The sequence below is a fragment of the Cetorhinus maximus genome, chromosome 2, assembly GCF_964194155.1.
Source record: "Cetorhinus maximus chromosome 2, sCetMax3.hap1.1, whole genome shotgun sequence".
Classification (NCBI taxonomy): domain Eukaryota; kingdom Metazoa; phylum Chordata; class Chondrichthyes; order Lamniformes; family Cetorhinidae; genus Cetorhinus; species Cetorhinus maximus.
In genome coordinates this window covers 223981352-224003910 of record NC_135880.1, presented here as the reverse complement: position 1 = coordinate 224003910, position 22559 = coordinate 223981352, and the positions used below count along the sequence as shown (strand labels likewise).

Sequence of the window (22559 nt, the reverse complement as noted above, 5' to 3'; positions counted from 1 at the left end):
GCCTCACCACTGAGAAAAACACATTATCTGACTGTTATCGCATTGCTGATTTTGGGATCTTGCTGTTTGCAAATTGGTTGCCATGTTTCCTACATTACATTATTAGCTGTTCATTGCTTTGGGACATTGTGAAGTCATGAAAGACGCGTAGAAATGCACGTCTTTCTTTGAATACACAAAACATTGTCAGTAACAAGCCAAGGGGACAACATTATGATTAAAGGTCCCTCTGGCAGAACAATCAATGCCTTAACCACACAGGTGTGGCATCACCATTTCCCACGCCAGCCAATCTGATACAGCCTCTCTGAGTGTTTCATTTGCTCATGGGATGTGGGCATTGCTGGCCAGCGTTTAATGCCCATCCCTAATTGCCCTTCTTTAGAGGGCATTTAAGAGTCACCCACTTTTGCTGTAGGTCTGTGGGTCTGGAGTCACAAGTAGGCCAGCCAGATCAGGTAAGGATGGCAGATTTAGTGAACCAGATGGGTTTTTACAACAATCGGCAATGGTTTCATGGTCATCATCAGACTTTTAATTCCAGATTTTTATTGAATTCAAATTCCTGAACCCAGGTCCCCAGAGCATTACCCTTGGTCTCTAGATTACCAGTCCACTGGCAATGCCATTACCCCACTGGTGTGTGATGATCATTTCCCTAAAAATCTATCTAGAAGTCTGTGCCTAATTTGAGTTGGACTGACACTATCCAGAATCATTTCAAATTGAACCCTTACAGTTGTCAAAGGAAGGCTTATCCATTAGAATTGGGTTGAGGGGAGACATGGAATGTGCTGCCTGAAAGGACAGTGGAAGTAGATTCAATCGTAACGTCCAAAAGGGTATTGGGTAAAGACTTGTAAAGGAAACATTTATAGGGCTATGGGGAAAGCAAAGAAGAGGGAGATTAGATAGATAGATCTTTCAAAGGCCCGGTGCAGGCATGATGGGTTGAATGGGCTCCTTCTGCACTGTATAATTCCCGGAGCTGAATTGTTTAGGCTGCAATGGAAGGCTCCAAATGCCAACAGTGAAAGGCTTCTGTTCTCATTTCCAATCATCATCCCTCTCCCCAAGTTTCAGCTCTCCACGCCACAGAACCAACAAAGGCTGCTCATTGCTTGCTCAAAGTCCACCAAAGTGTTTTCAGTTTTGGATTTCAGCTCTTTGCTAGCGTAAGATACCTGTAGACCACACCTGGAGTACAGTCTAGTACTGCTCAAGAGGGCCTTATGTCTGATGTTGGGTATGGAAAAATGTCAGAGAGCTGCAGTAGAGGGAGCTGTTTTGCGGTTGAGATTAAGGGACACTGGCTTTGATTGGAATGTTCTTTACTGTGCATCCTGCTCTTATTTTGTTAAAGTGCGACTGCTTGAAACAGACACTGAATAGCTATAATGGAAAACCTTTAATTCACGAATGCAGACATCCCCTGCCTTAATCTACATGAAAATTCACTTCTGGATACCTGTTATCCTATATATAAACCACCCGAACTCTTCGATTAGATTCCAGTCTGTAACTCACTCTGGGGTACCTGTTATTCTCTGTTTAATTAAATGATCTTATCTTTCGAAACAAATAATCCTGCTGAAGTTGCACATCAAAACTATAAAATTGAGTAAATGGACTTTTGTGTGTTTGTGAAAGAACGCTTTACCCCATTTATTGAGAAACAGCCATCTTCTTTCATATTATCTGTTAATCTGCATTCTAATAATAGGTTGTGTTCTGTTGCTGAGGCTGGCGAGACAGTGCTCAAGAATAGAAACACTACAGGGATCTAATGCTGGCAACAGGACTGTGTCCAAGAGCATCTCAGTCTGACCAACTGTGGATGCAGAGTCAGGGAATTCAGTGATCTGTCATCACGTTAAAATAGGAGCCCATTGCTAATGTACCTCCAGCCCAGAACCCTTGTGAACTCCAAGGTCAAACTTATATTTATCTATATATACATTTAGAAATATATATATATAGAAGGTTGTCCCTTGTAGTGAGGATGACCGATTGTTGCGTTCTGAGTGCAGTTGAAGAGCCTGATACAGGAACCTCTTGCACAGGTCTCTGTGTGAGGAGTGGGCTCATTCAGTTGCAAAAGATGTTAGCTGGTTTTGTGGTTTTCTGGTCAACTCACACTGGCAATGGAGCAGATTCAACAGTAGCTTTCAAAAGGAATTTGAATATACACTTGAGAAGGAAAATATTTGCAGGGCTATGGGGAGAGAGCAGGGGGTGTGGGAATTAATGGATAACCCTTTCAAAGAGCTGGCACAGACATGATGGGCTGAATGGCCTCCTTCTGTGCTATATGATTCTACGGGTGAGTTTTTTTTCCCAAAATGAGAGCCACCAGCACAAGAGCTCAACCTGTTTTGGCCATGTTATGAATGCACCTTCCTTGGAGCTGGAGAGGTAAAGAGGAATGTTGCCGTGGTGTATAGGGTACATTGTCATTAAAGGTGACAGTGAATATCATCAAAAGGGAAAATGGACTCCTTGGTTTTGTGTCCAGGTGGGTTGAATACAAAAAGCGAAGAGTTAATGTTGAATTTGTACAAGACCTTTGTAGTGTTGCGTTTGGAAGATTGTGAACTGTTCTGTGTTCCCAATTCTGGGAAGGGTATTGGGCAGTGGGGGAGCTCTTGTGGTGCAGTGGTAGCATCCCTGCCTCTGAGCTCTGGGCTCAAGTCCCACTTGATGTCCAAGGAAGGTGAGTTCATAACGTGGCCAAAACAGGTTGAGTATCAACTTGTAAATCCTTCCAATATACGCCAACGGCAGGCGATAAGAGCGGGAGAGATTCCTGGTTGGCCATGTGATAGAAAGAAATTGGAGCCTCTACCATCACTATTCTTAGCTCTGGACTGCAACATGCATGTAAAAATGTATGTTTCCACAGCAACTCAGTCTCCTTGGGGGACTGGTTGGCTCAGTTGGGTTGATGACCGGTGTGGATCAGATTGGTGCCACCAGCATAGGGTTCGATCCCCGTTCCACAGGGGTGGATTTGGGACTAGCTTCCTTGCCTTACCCATGATGGAGGTCACGGCGCTGTGGGTTGGACCTGCCTTTGGACAGATAACTGAAGAAGAAGAAGAGTGGGATTAGATTGGTTGGGTCATGGAGAAAACTATCAGGGAAAGGTCTAATGGGCTGAATGGCCTTTTTCTCTGTTCTAACATTCTGTGTGTCTGTAAACACACATACTTCACTCGTGGGGCTCAATAGGCTGACCGGCTTCAAGATAAATAACGGAAGCCTTGTTTAATATCCAATCAGACCACTATGTCATAGTTAAAAGTCCCCTTGTGGACTCACCTTGTTCCCTTCACCTCCCCTTTCTTCCCCTCACCTTTTCTCCTCCCAATCCCTCTCCCCTCCCCTCCCTCTCCTCCCATCCCCTTCCTTCCCCTCTCCTCCCTTTCCCTCCCCCTTTCCTCTCCCTCTTCCCTCCCATCCCTCTCCTCCCCTCTCTTCCCCCCCTCCTCCTCCCCTCTCCTCTCCTCCCCTCTTCTTCCTTTCCCTCCTCTTTCCTCCCCCCCATTCCCTCTCATCCCTTTCCACTCCCATCCTTCTCCCCTTCCCTTTCCCTCTCTCCTCCCCTTCATCTCCTCCCCTCCCTTTCCTTCCTTTCCTCCCCTCCCCATTCTCTCTCCTCCCTTTCCCTCCCTCCCTCCCCTTCCTCCCTCCCTTCTTCCCATCTCCTGCCTTTCTCTCCTCTTTCTTCCCCTCCCCATTCCCTCCGACCTTTCCCTCCTCCCCTCACCTCCACTTAATTTCCCTCCCATCCCTTTTCCTCCCTCTCATCTGCCTCCATTCCACTCCTTCCCCTTCCTTCCCTTTGGACCATGGTGTGGTACCTGAACACAAGGCACACTGATTGCTGCTCCCTTTCACCCGCCGACATTAATCACTATGACCTCTTGAAAGGATACTACACCCAGAAAAGTGTTAATTTGCTTTGTAAGGTCACAGAGGAAGTTGAGGGAAAACCTCTAAATCCATCCAGTAGTGAATTTTAGTACATTTTTCTGAATTGGAAATTAAATAGTTTATTCTGTTTCCTCATCTTTAATGGCCAGACCTTTTGATTTGAACAACCTCCATTGCTGGTCCCATTGTTTTAGAGGTGAACATGACCCACTGGTTTGAATTATGACTTTAGGCACAACATATTATTTGCATAGGCATTAATCCCTGGCATTTGTTTCCATCAGTTTAAAGAGAAACTGCATTCATTTCATGAACCATCTTCTGCCATTGGTTGTAGCTGGACTGTTTCCATTTGCTGGCCTATATGGCGCATTTTGGGCCTTCAACCTTCAGAAGGAGTTTGATATACTCAGGACTTAAGCTTTAAGGTATAAGGATAGGATGGCAGACCTGAATTTGTTTTATTGAAGAATATTTCAGTGACATATGATCTTGGCCCTTAAAATTTTGACAATGTATATGTCAAGTACTTCCTTGTCCATCTTACTCTCTCTGAACCTTTCTCTGTCTATCTCTGGCCATGCATGTCTCTATTTTCCAGTCTCACTCTTTTTTCATCTTTTTCTAACTGCCTCTCTCCAGCTCTCTTGTTCACTCTCTTGCTCCTTTTCCTTGGGCCTCACACTTTCTCCTTGTCTAGCACTATTAAATGTTCAGTGCTTTCTGGAAGTTTTCATGCAAAGCAAATTAGTTACTTAAGTCTAGTGGTATATTGTGAGTCCCTGTTTCCTTTTTTTGAGAGTATGAAGCTTGGGTGTGAAATTTGATGTTTTACTGAGTGGGCTTCAGATCATAACAATCTGTTATGATGAGATTGAATAATCTGCAACTTTTCTTGAGAACATTTGATATTTAGGGAATATTTCTACAGAATTTTCCCTCAGGAGATTAAATAGGTGCGTAGAATCTTCTGGTAGGGTTGATTGTACAGAATAACAACAACTTGCATCTATATAGTGCCTTTAAAGTGGTAAAATGTCTCAAGGAGTTTGGCGGGAGCATTATAAAATAAAATTTGACATTGAGCCAATAAGGAGATACTAGGACAGGTGACCATAGCTTGTCAAAGGGGTAGGTTGTTAAAGGAGAAGAGTGAGATGGAGGGGTTTAGTGTGGAAATTTCAGAGCTTCAGACTCAGGCCGCTGAAGGTACAGCTGCCAAGGATGGTGTAAAGAAAATGGGGGTTGCTCAAGAGGCCAGGATTAGAGGAGTACAGAGATCTCAGATGGTTGTGGGGCTGGAAGAGGTGACAGAGATAGAGAGGGAGGAAGCCCAGAGAGATTTGAAAATGAGGCTGAGAATTTTAAGATCGAGGTGATGTTGGATGGAGGCTGGTGGAGGATCAGTGAGATGGGTGAATGGGTGTTGGTGTGATTCAGGATATCGATAGCAGAGTATTGGATGAGCTGTGGAAGGATTGTTAGGTCGAACAGCCTTTTCGAGTTCCAGGCTCTTGTTGAGCCTTTTCAGACATGCTTTCCACATTGAAAACATGTACAAGTCTATTTTACACAGGCATGTCACATGCAGAGAGCCACATACAAGTGTGTAGGATCAGCAACCACACAAAGGTAATGCATGAGACTTCCAAACTTCTGCATATTCCAGTTGATTTGAAGCAATGCCTCTTGGTGGCTGAATGAATAACTCCATTATCCAGTGCTATAACGAGTCACACAGACCCAGAGGGTCCCAAAAGTTTTGATTCCTGTCCTGTATGGATTTAAAACATAACTTGTTTTGTGTTCCTCGTTGGGGGTTTTGACACAATCACTGGTGCTCATTGCCTATTAGCAAGTGTGCAGAGCCTGACAATGGGTGAGGACAGTGTGGAGTATGGCTGTGATGGTCTCCATGGTTGGACAGCCTCTTCATTGTCCAGCATGTGACTTATAAAGAAAGGGCATTTGGGCAAGAATGTGAGAAGGCTGGATCCATATCCAGAGTGACCTGGTTGGGCTGAAGGGCCTGTTTCTGTCCTGTATATTTATGTAATCCTGGCATAAACCATCACCTTCAGGAGGGGAGAAGCTTGTTTGAAATCTTGTGAAACAGATGCAGAGTAACACTGGTTAAAACAGGCACCGAACATATGACTCATCACAGATTGTAGAAAATTCATGTGAAGGATTGTCACCTTGGCATACTCTCTGTAAGACTGCCGTCCATTAAAGCAGTCCAGCAATTCTGTTACTGTGTAGCAGAGGGAGAGCTTCTCTCGATCATCTTTTCAATCAGAGCTGGAGGAGGGAGGGAGGGAGGGGATCGGCCCTATGACACTGCATTCCCATCATCCCACTGTTAGCCTGACCCAGTTTCCAAACAATCTCGATTCTGCGTCAAACACTGGCGGCTCACTATCATCTTTGATACTTTACCTGACCCCAGCTAACCCTCAGTGACAGCAGGAGATCAGAGCCTGTGAGAGGTTTTGTTTATGGTGGCTTTACGCAATGCTATCTTTTTTTATTTTTATGCATTTCATTTTAAAAGAAGTTTATGAAAAATAAATTAACTCATCTTCAGCTGACGCAGGGTAAGTAGATTTAATTTTTTTTTTAATGTTTTGCAGTGTAATCCTTTAATATTTTCTGTTGATTCAGTAATCTGATGTCTGGGCAGTGGTAATCGTTCCAGTTCTTCAATTAAATGAAAATGGATCACTTAATTAAATAGTAGCATCAGTTAACACTAATATATACATGTCAGATCCTATACATGTTAGTGACACTTCCATAGTTCTGAGGTGTGGATGTGCCATTACGTGTAGTTTTTTTTTGGAACTAGTACAGGTTCTAGTTCTGTTTCAGTCTTAGTTAATCCCAGTCACACATCAGAAAAAGCCTCAGATTAGGGAGGAATCGACTAGATTCCCTGCCCCCTGATCCCCCTCTTTAAAAATGTGCGTCAGGAAGAGGCTCAACAATGATGCCTCTGTCGTCAAATAGTCCACTGCCATCTCAGCTCACAAAGGATGGGCTCACTTGGGTTTGGTAATCATAACTGAACTAACTGAATCTGCTGATGAATTTTGCCCTAACCAGCTAATGAATTGAATGCAATGTGAGGGAGAGCAAAACACAGTCAGAAAGCAATTGAAAGCTAGACAAACAAGCGTTAAGAAAAATGGCAGACAGCCTGCCCCATATGATCACTGACAATTGAGCATCACAATACAGACACACTCCCCACCCCACTCAAGAAAACCAGATCAGAAAAACCCAGATTTATTGGAAAAGAAAATCTGAGAAATTCCCCTCTGATCCCCATCAGGTGATTGAAACTAGCTCATGAGATCACCCTGGCCTTGATTAATGTTCTATAGTAGAATTATGTATCAGTGGAGCCTTGCAAAGCTTATCTGCAAATCCAATACATGATAGTGAGAAAAATCGTTTGGCCCATCAGGTGTGTTCCTGGAGAAGAACATGCCCAGTGTCCCTCCAACAGTGACTTGAACTACCTGTCCATCATTGCCCTTGAGAAGATGGTGGTGAGCTGCCTTCTTGAACTGCTGCAGTCCATGTGATATAGTTACAACCACAATGTTGTTAAGGAGGGTGTTCCAGGGTTTCGACCTAGCGACGGTGAAGGATGGTGATAAAATTCCTGGAGGTGGTGGTGTTCCCATGTGTCGGTTGCCCTTGTCCTTCTAGGCGGTAGAGATCACGGGTTTAGAAGGTGCTATCGAAGGAGCCTTGGCAAGTTGCTGCATTGCATCTTGCAGATGGTGTGCACTGCTGCCGCTGTGCTCTAGTGGTGGAGGGAGTGATTGATTAAGGTGGTAAACATGTAACAGCCGCCTTTGTCCTGGCAAGTGCCAACCATTTGCAACCTCAGTTGTCATTGGTGGTTCCTCTTTGGTCTGGTTGCCTGGCAGCATCGACTGCAGTAGAGAAAAATGTGCATATTTATGGAGAAAATGGCAGGCAAAGTGGGACTAATTGGATAGCTCTTTTAAAGAGCTGGCATAGGCATGATGGGCCAAATGGCCTTTTTCTGTGCTGTATGATTCTAAGAAGGCAGATCACCACCACCTTCTCATGGCAGCTAGGGATAGACAGTAAATGCTGGCCTTATCGGTAACACCCACACCATGAGAATGAATTTAAAGAAACAGAAGCAGGAAAGTAATATTAGATAGAGGTCACTAATGCTGATATGAAAGGTATTCTATTTTTTGTACAGGGATAAGCTTTTTTAAATTTACACCAGGATCTTGGGGTGGTGGGATGGAATGGGGAAGTCCATTTCCCACAGGTTTCACTGTAGAAGAGGCTGCCTTAAGGCATGTACAAAAATAAATTGTTCTGTTGGACAATTTTTCCAAAACGTCGTGTGTCTTTAAGACGAGTATTTTCCAGAGTGTGTGTGTAAAATAATTGCATAAAGCAGAAATAGCAGAGCAAACCAACTGGGCCAAATGGCCTGTTTCTGTGCTGGATGCTCCTTTATAATTTAAAATTGTTTCTCATAGAAATCAAGAATTCACCATTCGATTAAAAAGAAAGAAAAACGAGAATAAATACTATTTAAATTCTGAAGAAAGGCTTCCTTTATCCTCTTGGGTTATTGCAGTTGCCCAGCGAACAGCCATCCTTCCCGTGATTCTCAATGTGCACAGACCGCTGTCTGAGGAGGTGGGCGGGTGGGGGGGGCGGGGAGGGGGGAGGGTGGAGTGGGGGGGGGTGGGGTAGTGGGGGTGGGTGTTGGTGGGGGGGGGGAAGCCTGGTGATGTCATGCAGTTGGCACCACTAGCGTTGGCACTTAGGTCAGATGCAGTCATTTCCCAGCTGCTGCCATCCTGCTGAACAAGAGCTCATTGTTGGGAAATCGTTCGTCTTGAATCCACCACCGAGGACACAGAAAAGGGGAGAGAGAAAAGAGGAGGTTTGTGATCTGGATATTTTTTTTTCCATAGTTAGTATGTTTATTATCGGGAGAATTTCTGTCGAAGGTTATGTCAGTATCAGTCTAGGAGAAGCTAAAAGAAATGGGTTTTTTTTCTGAAAAGTGAAAATGTAGCCAAATGCTTAAATGATCCATTAATAAATCTGAGGATGGGTTTCATTTTGTGTTTCTTCGGCTTGAAGTCATTTGGCTTCTGAGTGCAGGTTCTGTCTTGTGCCCGACCCTTACCGATTATCAGATTGCTACTGAAATTCTCTATACTCAGACAACAGAGAGAGTACCTTTCTCAAATTTATTTTTGATGTGTTTTTCTGCCTCTTCCTCCTGCCTTGCACTGTGCCAGGGTCTGTGTCCCTTCCGACAACGCGGGCAGTCAGTCACCGCCAGGTCCTCTGTGTAACGTCTGGCGGAAGATGAGTCAGAGCGACACTGGCTGGTTTATCCTCTGATTTTTTTTTTCCCCAGCATCCCGGAGATAGGAAGGGGTTTGGAGGGAAGGTTAAGGGTTTGCTCATTGTTAATCCCCCTTTGTATTGAGTTATGATCTGATGCTCAGCCGCATGCTCTACAGTAGACTGGCAGAGATTTCGATGATTCCCAAAAGAAGGACTAATCTGTGTCCTACATGAGCTCCTCTGAACCCATTTCCCCCTCCCAACCCCCACCCACCGCCCCTCCCCCCCTCCCCCCCCACCCTACCCCGGGTGTCTTTGAAAGTCAGGATTCAAACAGATACCAACCAGTAGATCTCACAAAGGCTGAAGCACCATCAGTCCGTTAAAGACAGATGGTAGCTTAGGACATGGTCATATAGCGGTTAGGTAACTGGACTAATAATCCATTGGCCTGCACTAATATTCTGTCTAGGATGCTGGTCTAAATCACAACGTGCTAGTTTGAGAATTTAAATTTGTCTTTTTTTTAAAGATCTGGAAATAAAAAGTGGGTGTCAGTAAAAGTGACCACGAAGCTTTCAGATTGTTGTTAAAAACCCATCTGCTTCATTAATATCCTTCAGTGAAGAAAACTTACCATCCTTACCTGGTCTGGTTAACATGTGACTCCGGTCCCATTGTCAATGTGGTTGACTCTTAACTGCCCTATGAAATGGTCCAGAAAGACACTCAGATGTTAGAAGAACATAATCTGTAGCGTTATGGCCAAATATTCTTCATTTGACCAACACCACCTCCCCCTTACCCCAAGAACTCGTACCTGAGCCACTCCCAGGGACTCGGACATAAACCTGGATCTCCAGCCCTGGATCTGATTACAATTTGAAGCAGGTTATTTTAACCCTTTTATAAATCATTGGTATGTCTCATTTTGATGAGCAATTTTTAAAAATTATTGCTTCATGGGATATTTGCGTCGCTGGCAAAGCCAGCATTTAGTGCCCATCCCTAGTTGCCCTTCAGAAGGTGGTGGTGAGCTGCCTTCTTGAACCGCTGCAGTCCATGGGGTGTAGGTACACCCACAGTGCTGTTAGGGAGGGAGTGCCAGGATTTTGATTGAGGATTTTCTGATCAATTTATCTTCAAGTGAGGATGAACATTTTGGAGAGGATTCACAACAAGGTCATGAGGCTCCTTAAAGCTATGAAGGTGGAGTGGTAGAATTATTTTTTGCTTTTAATTGGATAAAATTGGTAAAAAGGCCACAAATTCATAACAGGCTCGGGTATGGTAGTGTCATGGTTATGATACTGAACTAGTAATCTAGAGAATTTAAATCTCATCCTGGCAGTTTGTGAATTTAAATTCAGTTTAACAAAAATTGAATCAATCTAGAATTAAATAAAGCTGATATCAGTAAAACTGATAATGAACTGTTAGCAAAATCCCAATGAGTTCACTAATGCATCTTCAGGGAAGGCAGTCTGCCATTCTTACTAGGCTTATATGTGACTCCAGTCCCACATCAATGTAGTTTCCTCTTAGCTTTCCTCTAAAAAGCTGCTACCCAGTTATAGACTAAACCAGGGCCGGCCAGCATGAGTAAGTCTGAAACAAGACCGTAGGTTAGATTTCCACCCCTCTCCCACCCCTCACTGTGGATCAATCTCACAGGTTAACTCCGAATGAAGGGACCAGTGGGGATTCTGATATTCACCACCTACCTCAAAATCATCAGTAAATGTAGGAACTTTCCTTGGATCAATATTTTTGGTAACATCGTCAAAGCTGTTCTTTGAGCAAAGTCAACATTTTCCAGTCACTGATTGAGTCTCCCAACATTCAGGGGTTTTCAGTCCAGCCATAGCACGGGGTAAAGGGGAGGGGGTGCAGGGGAGTAGAGGAGTAGTTATAGTGGGTGCTGGAATTTAGTTATAGCTCCCACCTTGAACTGATATAATAGCAGAAACTGTATCTCTTGTCATATGAAAGCAGACCCTATAGATCCTAAAAATGTCATAATATGATGCAGCCCCTATACATAACAATGGAAAACACTGTACGTTTAATTTTACATCACATTATACGGTCTTCATCTGTGGCAAAAGCCTCAGAGACTGCCGTGCCAGAGTGGGGCTCGAGCTACACCAGATGTAGTTTACAACAGAGTTGACCTCCAAGGCACATACCATCATCTCACGAGATGGAAGGCTGCCAAGTGTACATTATGTTGGAACAACAGATCCTATATATTATGGTATAAAAAATAATAGGGGACACTGTATTTATTATAGTGAAACAAAAGACCCTTTCTAATAGTGATTAGGTTCAAAGGTAAATGGAGTTGAAGTACAGATCAACCATGATCTAATTAAGTGGTGAGCAGGTTTGAGGGGCTAAATGGCCTCACTCCTGATCCTAATTCGACAGTATAATTGCAGACCTTGTGTATATTTTAGAGAAAAGTAGAGGCACCCACTGATATTGTTTCGAACAATCCCATGATATAGACAGCGCGGGAGGAAGACCGAGGAGAAGAGAGAAGAGGAAGGAATGAGGAGAGGAGGAACAAAATGAAAGAAGGACCTCCCTGATGTAGGTAAGATCCATAATACCTAGGGAAGGGAAATCTAGCAGAACAAGTCAAATTAAACAGGGTGCAGGTGGACAAGGAGGGGTGGGGTCAACTGGCAAAGATGCACTTAGGGATGATGATAGAAGCTGTTTCATGTTGGGGGGGATAGTGGCGGGAAAGTTCTGGGATAACTTGAGAAGCAGTCAGGTGATGGCACTATTGAGTTTTCTGAATGGATGACCCATTCTTGTCTGTATCTGTCTAGTGTTTATTTTTTATTCTGAGCCTGGGGGTGTTGGCAGAAATATGCGGAAGAAGAGATGCAGCACAAGAACATGAGAAATGAGAACAGGAGTAGGCCATTCGGCCCCTTGAGCCTGCTCTGCCATTCAGCAAGGTTATGATCTTCCACCATAACTCGACTTTCCTGCATTATCGTCATTTCCCTTGATCCCCTTAGTATCCAAAAGTCTAATGGATCTCAGTCTTGAATATACCTGATACCTGAGCATTCACAGCACTCTGGGGTAGAGAATTCCAAAGGTTCACAACCCTCACAGTGTTCGCATGTTCACAACAGACACTCTGTAGTAGAGTTTCCATAAACTTCTGACTGACAGCTTGTCCCACATTCTCCTTGTTCCCAGGCCTTTTTTAAGCAGGTGATAATGTTCAGAAGCAGGAGCCTTGCACGTTATTCTTTGCAGTTAAATATAAGGGACAGAGGTAACTATCACCAAAGATGGTCTTGAACATAATTAGGTAAGACAGTGGACTCTCCAGTAGTCACATGAGTAACCTATGGTCAGTGGGTAGCTGTCTCAGCTCTGAGTCAGAAGGTTGTGGCTTCAAGTCCCACTTCAAGAACTTGAGCAGAAAATCTAGGTTAACACTCTTGGTGCAGTACTGAGGGAGTCCCGCACTGTCGGAGGGTCAGTACTGAGGGAGTCCCACACTGTCAGAGGGTCAATACTGAGGGAGTCTCGCACTGTCGGAGGGTCAGTACTGAGGGAGTTCCACACTGTCAGAGGGTCAGTACTGAGGGAGTCCCACACTGTCAGAGGGTCAATACTGAGGGAGTCCTGCACTGTCGGAGGGTCAGTACTGAGGGAGTCCCACACTGTCAGAGGGTCAATACTGAGGGACTCCTGCACTGTCGGAGGGTCAGTACTGAGGGAATGTTGCACTGATGCCATCTTTCAGATGAGACGTTAACTGAGGCCCCATTCATCCCTGTCAGGTAGATGTATCCCTGGTGTCCTGGCCAATATTTATCCCTCAACCAACATCACAAAAACAGATGGTCTGGTCGTTACCACATTCCTGTTTGTGGGAACTTGCTGTGCTGAAATAATGCTGCTGCATTTCCTACATAACATTACACTGTGGAAGGTATTCAATTAGCTGCAAAGTGTTGAGGTCGTAAAAGGTGATATAGAATTGTAAGTCTTTCTTTACCTGTTTCATTCTTCACTGCACTGACCCAGCCTGAAAATATCTAACTACTCACATTTTTAAATACCTTTTATTTTCTCATTGGCCTTTAACACACTTGTAACAAATCCTGGTTTCCCAGAACACTTTGTCTGCACCTGACAGCCTCTTAATGTCCCTAAACCTGGGACGAGTACACAATTGGCTGAAAGGATATTTTGATTCTACCTCCAACAAGGAGCAGCTATGGACAGATGCAAAGATTAAACAGAAACCATGCATTATATTCCTGGCCTAGGCCCAGTCACAGATGGTCATGGAAGTCTCTACAACTGATCTCAGCACCTGTGGATTTGTGGGGAGGTTCGGGGTTTGGGTGGGGGGGGTGGTGAACCGCCTAGCTCCCTGTTGGCAATCTCCACCCAATTGCACCTCATAGAAAGTTGCACACTTGTGACCGTGTGATTGTGAGCAAACTCAGATCAGTAGAATGTTTCTAGTTATGAAGTTCAAAACTAGAGGTCATAAATATAAGATAGTCAGTAATAAACCTAATAAGGAATTCATGAGGAACTTCTTTACCCAGAGAATGGGGAGAACATGGAACTCTACTGCGAGGAGTGGTTGAGGTGAATAGGATAGATACACTTAAGAGGAAAGTAGATACATATAAGGAAGAAAGGAATAGGGAATATGTGGATAGGGTTGGATGAAGTAGGGCAGGAGGAGGCTTGTGTGGAGCATAAACACCAGCATAGACTTGTTGGGCCGAATGGCCTGTTTCTGTGCTGTTAAAAAAAAATGTAATTCACTAAAGACTGATGTTGGTTAGAGACTAGGTGACGCTCAGCGCCCACAGAAATGTAGCCCCTTAACAATTAAAAGCTGCCAGGGAAGAGAGGAGGCAGGTGGAAAAATAAAGAAAATTCTTTCCTTTTTTGTTGTTGGTGGAAGTCCTGATTTTCCATTTCTCGACATGCTGAAACTTTCTGCAGTGCTGTTTCGTGGCAGGAATTCAAGGAATGAATGAAATCATCTGCGAAATCACATTGAGACTGGGCAGAGAGTGAGTGAGCTGGTGCACGATAAGTCTGCATTCACGTTTATACATAAAGCCTATTTTCAACCACTTGTGTCTTATTGCACGCTGAATGTCTGTGGCTTTGTGAAAATCTGGTGCTGCAAATTTAAAACTCCCCATCAAAAGAAAAAGTTTCTAAATCGAATTGGGACTCTCAAGGGGAGGTGCTGCTGGGATAATATTTAGTTGGGTTCCTGAACCGCTGATTTCACCCCTGCTCACTGTCTGAGACTGAGCCAAACCATTCACAGCTTTGGCATTGTGTTTGACCCTGAGTTTTCGACCACGTATCCACTCCAACACCTAAACTGCCTACTGCCGCCTCCATAGCATTGCCTGTCTCCGCCCCTGTCTAAGCTAATCCGCTGCTGAAATTCCCATCCATGCCTTTGTTACTTGCAGCTTCGATGATTCTAATGCTCTCCAGGCCCGCCTTCCATCTTCCACACTAAATAAACGAGCTCATCCAAAACTCTGCTGCCCGTATCCTCATTCACACTAAGTCCTATTTACCCATCACCTCCGCGCAACGCCTCCCCACCCCTCCCCTACCACCCACCGCCCTGTGCTCACTCACCGACATTGGCTCCTAGTCCGATTTTAAAGTTCTCATCCTTGTTTTCATACCCTTCATGGCTTTGCTCCTCGCTATCTCTGTAACGTCCTTCAGCCCCACAACCCTCAGAGATATCCACACTCTTTCTCTTACACATCCCTATTTCCTTTTCTTCCACAATTAATAGCTGTGCCTTCAACAACCTGGGCACAAAGCTCAGGAATTCCCCCTCTAAACCTTTCCACCTCTCTGCCTCTCTTTCTCTTTTAAGCAGCTCCTTAAAGCTTTGACCACCTTCCCTAATGCCTCCTTATGTAACTTAGTGTCAACTGTTATCTAATTATGCTCTTGTGAATCACCTTGGCACTTTTCCTAGTAAAAGTGCTATAAAATTCAAATTGTTGTTGGGCATGAGTTCAGGAGAGGGGGTTGTTCTCTTCAATGTCAGAGAGTCTGTTGGAAAACCAATGCACAGTTTCAAGGGAGAGCTGGCAACATACTCAGTGCTCACAGGATGAAGTTCTTTACCTAAGTCCTATCACAGGGGCAAGGGGCCAGGCAGAAGCCACACTCTTTCTGTCAGTAGCTCAGGTGAAACGAGAGGCATGTTTGGAAGTGCACTGTCTGTAATGTGAAAACATTACAAACGATGCAACTAGTAGACACCTACGGACTGTAATTTACCCAGAAATGTGTGAGGTTGCACTGAGGGTTAATATAACCCCAGGATTCACCTGATTCACACAATCATAGGCCAATCATAGGCGTGCATCCCTCCATGACCGGGGGTCATTCCAATCTTCCTTTCGGTGGGTGCGCACCAGAGTCGGCTGCGCGCTCACCGAACTGTCAAAGGCCTTTTAAGGCCATTAATCAACCAATTAAACAAATTGTCAGGGCTGCCCGTCCAACCTTAAGGTTGGCGGGGGGGCAGGTGAAGAGCCCAGGCGGCCTTCGCATTTTTCATGAAACCTCATCCACGAGCGGGATGAGGTTTCATGAAGGTTTTATTAATTAAATTTTAAAATTTATGAAAATTCATAAACATGTCCCAGCTCATGCGACACTATCACAAGAGGGGACAGGCCTGAATAATTTTATTTTTTTATTTATTCCAGCTTCAGAACTGAACTTGATCTCCCTGAGGCAGCCCCATGCCCCACTCTCCCTCCTCCCTCCCCCCACCCAGCCCGCACAGGTAGCGCTGAGCGCTACCAGGTGCACGTCACGTTGGCCAGGTCTTAATTGGCCCGCCCACGTAAAATGGCGGCGCGCAGCCGATTGCGGGCGGCGATCAGCTCCGCACCCGCTCCCGATTGGCCTGCCCGACGGGGAGAAAATTCTCCCCATAGAATCTTGCAACACAGAAGGAGGTCGTTCAGTCCTTCATGCCTGTTCAATTTAATCCCATGTAACTCTGTAAATTAGTCCTCTTCATGACATGTCCTTTTGAAGGTTCCTATGGAGTCTGATTTTACCACACTTTCAAGTAATGAATTCCAGATCTTATCAACCCTCTGAAGAAATTTCTCCTCATTACCCTCTAGTTCTTTTGACAATTATTTTAAATCTATGACCTCTGCTTGTTGACCCACTTACCAGAAGAAACAGTTTCTTCATTCTTTATCTATCAAGATGCCTCTATAAGATCTTCCCTTAACTTTCTTTGCTTTGAGAAGAACAATCCCGGTTCCTCCAATCTCTCCACATAACTGAACTGCCTCATTTCTGGTATCCTCCTGGTAAACCTCCCCTGCACCCTCCCCAGGGTTTGTCATCCTTTCTAATGTGTGGTGCCCAGAATTGGGAAACTGGGGCCTAACCAGTAACTTGTAAAGGTTTTACATGAGTTCCTTGTTTTTGTATTCAATGCCTTTTTTTTTTACAAAATCAAGCATCCCAAATGCTTTTTTAACGGCCAAATCAACCTGCCCTGCCACATTTTTGAGCATTAGTGAACGTTTATTTCCAGGTCCTTCTGCTCCTTCATCTTTGTCAGAATATCTACCTTTCGATCCCATCGCTTCTCCATGTTGTTTCTCCCAAAGTGCATCACTTCACACTTATCAGCATTCAGTAACATCTGCCATGTGTCTGCCCATTTCACTAACCTGCCTATGTCCTACTGAAGTCTTCCAGTATCCTATTCACTATTTACTATGTTGCCAAGTTTTACATCATCTTCAAACTTCAAAGTGTCCCCTAAGCACCCAAGTCCATATTTATACTCCCAAGACCAGCAATGGTCCTAATAATGTCACTGGTGGGGGGGAACCCTGTTGCATACTTCTCCCTATGGCTTCCACAAGGTTCAACATTCAGTCCCACCATCGCCGACACACAGTGGCAGCAGTGTGAACCATCTGAAGACACACTGCAGCGACTCACCAAGGCTTCTTCAACCGCACCTTCCAAACCTGTGACCTCTACCACCTAGAAGGACAAGCGCAGCAGACGTATGGGAACCACCACCTCCAAGTTCCCCTCCAAATTCACACACCATCCTGACTTGGAAATACATCACCATTGTTTCACTATCACTGGGACTCCCTCCCTAACATCACTGTGCATGTACCTACACCACATGGACTGCAGTAATTCAAGATCTAGGTTCACGACCACCTCCTCAAGCACAGCTTGGAATGGGCAGTAAAAACACAGCAAAAACCTTAATTATATAACACTTTTAATTATCCCAGGGCTTGCCACAGGAGTGTTATCAAACAAAATATGAAACCAAACCACTTAAGGAGATATTAGGGCAGATGACCAAAAGTTTGACCAAAGAGGTTGGTTTTAAGGAGTGTCTTAAAGGAGGAAAGCAAGGCAGGGAATCCCAGAACTTGGGCTTTGGCAACTGAAGGCTCAGCCACCAATGGTGGAACAATTAAAATTTGGGATATACAAGAGTCCAGAATTAAAGGAGTGCAGATATCTCAAAGGAATGGGGGTTGGAGGAGGTGACAGAGACATGGAGGGATTTGAAAACAATGATGAGAATTTTAAAATCAAGGCCTCGCGAAGCTGGATCTAATGTAGGTCAGCAAACATTGGGGGACAGGATTTGGTGCGAGTCAGGACACAGAGAACAGAGTTTTGGATGATGCCAAGTGTGCAGAGCAGCAAGAGGCAGGCCTGGAGTCCCAAGTCACGAGGTAGCAAAGGCATGGCAGATGAGCTGAAACGGGAGGATTTGGGCAACGTTACAGAGGGAGGAGTAGGTGGTCTTAGTGTGAATATGTGTGAACATAAGTTCATCTCAATTTACAAGCAGTCTGGTTCAACCTCACACTGTTGCTAGGGAAAGGGATGGAGTTGGTGGCTAAGGAACAGAGTTTGTGGCAAGGACTGAAGACAATGATTTGGATCTTCCCAATACTTGGTAAATGTCAGTGTTGTTGGTGGTGTCTGCAGCCCAAGAACAAATAAATAAAAGTTTCTGAATTTGTTAAGGCTCTAGTACACTTTGTGTTATAGGGTCATGGAATGGATTTCTATTTGCCCATTGGCACTATGTGGTTATACTAGGAGAGATCTTGTATCATCATTCAGAGTGTATGAGAGGAGAGTATATTGGGAAGTTACACATACCCGAAATCTATGGGCTTCCATCACAGATTTTCATGAAGCAAAAATGATACATTGACAATGTGCCATTTTCCAGAATGCATTGTGTGTGTACTGAACAAGCAGAACAGTTAATCAGTTCCGTAATTACCAGTCTGCTCATACCCATCATTCCAGCCAATTACACATTGATTCATTAATGACAAAAAGTGAGCTGGTCCAGCTGCTTCAAAGAGCGTTCATCTTAACCCACTTTTACCTCAGTGGACTATACGATTCGGGGATGGGGAGGTGGGAGGGAGCGGATGTGGAGGCCTGAATCAGGAGGGAGTAAAAAAGGCTGAATGCGGCATTGGGCATGTGACTCTCATGTGCCATTTTCCACATCGCAGGTTAGGTTAAAATGTAGCCCATTGGTTACGGCCCAGTTCAAGGATTTGACCAAAACTGACAGTAGATCCGACTGCTCAATCAGTCGCTAATGAGGGGTGGAATCATCTCCTCCCGCTATCGGTGGGATCGTGGCAGGTGGGGGGCGTGCAATAGGGTGGGCAGTGAAAAATCGGTTTCCAGACACTGGGAGATGACAGCAAGGACATCTGGTCCCAGCTGTCATAGCAGAATAGTGGCAGGTTGCCATTCCTGTCAAAGGCTGTCGGAAAGCCGTTTTGCATTTCATTGTCGGGATTCAAATTAACACCTGACCACCACCCCTCTCTCACATGGCCTCTCGCACATGGCTCACCAGGGCCCAGGCAAAGATCGATGCCTCCATGCGCAGGCATGATTCAGGGGGACATAGACTTAGCCTGGGTTGGCCGCTTGAATTTGGGGTGCACACAGTTATTAACACTAACAGAAGGAATAAAAACTGAGGAAACCTCCATAAAGTGCAACTATACATATATTGACAAGTGTGCAGCAACAATGGGCAGTAATAGTGCACCCGTACCACCAGAGTGAACTCAGAATTTCTTAATTTCTTTGCCTACCAATAGTAGTAGTCTAGTTGGTTCCCTGACATCTGCAGCAGCGTTGCTGATCTCTATGACCTCTTGGCTCTGATGAGGCTCAAGCCTGGATGACCCCAGCTTTCTTTGGCTCTCCCACTCTGGGGCACATGCACCCTCAGTGGTCCCAGAGGCTGGAGCTAATGGGGTCATAGACAGAGGGGACTTGGAACTCCTGGACACCCTTGGAGAGTCCTGAGTGGAGCTGCCAGCGGTGTCCGTCTGTTGCTCCTCCTCCCTTTGGGTGCCTGAGGGTCTCCCTCTGACTCCCTGAGGGGACAGGGCACCTGGATGAAAGTCAAAGTGCCCCGTCCTCCCCTCATGTAGCTCCTGCAAAAGCTTGCTCATGGCTACAGCGATGGGCAGCAGATCTGTGCGCATCTCCACGGCTTCTGCCATCTTCTCCATGCAGACCTCAATGTGTACACATGTCAGTACCACTACACAAGAGAGAAGGCTGATGGACTCCTCCGCCTCACATGCCATTTTGTTGAGGGCCTCTGACACCTCTGCCCGATGTCCCCCCACCTCTCGCTGCATCTCCAACATCTAGTCCAGCACCGCTCCCAGAGGCTTGTCATCTGACCCTGACTTAGCAGAGGCCTCTTCCCCAGCAGCCCTCTAAGCGCCATGACCTGGGCTCTCCCTGTCCTCTCCTGCTAAGGACACTTGTCTATGTGGTGACCACCAGACGGTGAGGTCCAGCCTAAACTAGATCTAATGCCCACAACGTGTGTCCCTGACCTGGTGGATGGTGCAGGCGACTGATGTGACAGCTCTACAGGTAAGAATTCATCGTCGTCGTCATCCTCCTCACTCCTCTGTGGGATGAAGCTGGGGCTGGACTCAGGTTCGGGGTCTGGCCTCACCTCCTTCCTGCTGGCACCTGTAATGGAGAGAATGAGTGACTGGATGGGCTGCCTCCTACATTTTACCGAGCATCCCGCTTAGGTTTCTATGTGCAGAGATTAAGCTTCCTCACGAGATGGCTGGGGGAGTCTGGCCTCGCTGTCACCACAGGAGCAGTCACACTCCTCCCCTGCCAGTCCGACAGCCCCTCTTTGTACTCTGAGAGAGGGTGGAGATTGGGTATTCCGCCTCTTGTCTTCTCTTTCTCGCACGTGTTGTGCGCTAACTTGTCTTGCTAAGGAAAAAAAAATAGTCCGTGAGCACTTGCGATGCAGGTGACGTTTGCATGCTGCCAATCTTCACCACCAACCCACTGGCAACTGTGCTGCACTCCTGCTAGTCCCCAAGGGGACTTTAGTAGCACCCAGCAGAGCCATGAGCTCCAGCAACTGGGAGAACAAGGACAACAGAGGTACAGCAGCAGTGTCTGCAGTTGCCCTCTATGCCATCCCCCAACTCCCCAAAAAATGTGAGCCCTTGATGTGGCTGGGTCAAGGACCCGCAGTCACCTCCCTACCTGCAGACTACATGGACTGCAGTGAGGCTATGATGGAGCACCCCAGCACTTTGTGAAGGGCTTTTATGCATGGGCAGCACAGATGGTGGTCTTTCCATTGTAACCCATGTCCCAGTTCCCATTCAGAGAGGTGAGTATGGGGAGAAGAGGGTTCACTTACCCTAGTGGTGTGGATGAGGTCATTCATCCTTTTCCTGTCCTGCAGGGCGGCCATCCTGTGTGTGGAGTTGACACTCACCAGCCTGGTGACTGCCTCCCATGCAGGGTTGGTGAGACTTGTCGGCCCCCTCCTCCTATCCCTCAGGTAAAGGACCTCCCTCCTGTCCTCCACTGTGTTGAAAAGTGGGTGCAGGGATTCATGGCCGAGCCTTGGGGCCGCTGCTGGTCGGTACCTGCTTGCCCTGTCCTGCTCCAAAGTCCAGCGCGTGATGAATGAATTGTTGTCCTGGCGCCTTTTAATCACGGTGCTGGATATGACAGCGCACGACTTCCTACTCGCCCCTCTGCGCAACTCATCGGGAAACCTCCGGCTGCATGATTTATGGTGCCAGTGTTGCGCGATTTGACGTGTTTTCCCACTAGGCTCTGCAGCGGACAACACTCCCGCTTCCCGCCCCTGCCATGGAACTTAGGCCCGGAGCAGGTGATTCTGCCTGTGCATTGGGTTTGTTGATAATAATAGTTTCTGCCAGTCACTTGTCTTATCCAGTTTACCTACCTGCTTGTGGCAGTGCCCTTATATTTATTCACTAGTTGGTGATGCCTCCATATACTCGATCCATTCTGGAGGTGATTCCATGCAGTAATTACTGCTAAGGAAGGATCTGTCCTCTCTACATTCTCCTTTGTCATGAGTGATTTTGATGCTGAACAGCTCATCCAACAAGTCAACCTAGGGCCGCAGGCTTGCTAGAGTTCACTGTTGTGGGAGAGTTTGCTAAATGTGACTTTGAGGCATAGTGCTTCACACAGTATGAGCCTCATTCCATTGAATGATGGATTTTGTGAAGGTAGCACTGGAAAGTAACACCTTAACATAGTCTCACCCACTAAACTGCGGAAATGTTCCTTTCACAGATAATCAGTCTTGCTGCATAGGAACAGGACTAGATCATTCCGCACCTCGATTCCATTAGATCATGGCTGATCTGTATATCAACTCCATTGCCTTTGCTTCGTATTCCTTAAGACCCTTACCCAGCAACATTCTATTGATCACAGTCTTGTACAATCCTGAACAATCTATCTGTAATTTTTAGATTATCCCACCAGAAGAAATAATTTCTTTCTTTCTATCAAATTTCATTATTATTTTAAAAACCTTGATCGGATCACCCCTCAACCTTCTAAACTCAATGTGTTCATTCTGTTTGATACAACATGGTTTATTCAATGTAGGTGAATATGAGATCGTTAACTTAGAACCTAAAAAAGATAGATCAGAGTGCTTTGAAAATGGTGAAAAGCTAGAGACAGCGGAGGTCCAAAGAGACTTAGGGGTCCTTGTACATGGATCATTATAATGCCATAAACAGGTACAGAAATTAGTTTTAAAAAGGCTAACGAAATACTGGCTGTTATCTCTAAAGGACTGGATTACCAGGGGG

At 45.5% G+C, this 22559-nt stretch overlaps 1 protein-coding gene across 3 annotated transcripts in view; it reads left to right on the top strand.

Moving 5' to 3' along the window:
- The window catches only part of LOC144671341 (uncharacterized), a 318999-nt gene that overhangs the window by 235198 nt on the left and 61242 nt on the right, over positions 1-22559 (top strand). For all 3 annotated transcript variants that reach the window (XR_013573914.1, XR_013573913.1, XM_078533193.1), the window contains one exon: positions 11814-11902. The gene's annotated coding sequence lies outside the window, so the exon portion shown is untranslated. The remainder of the gene's footprint in view (positions 1-11813; positions 11903-22559) is intronic.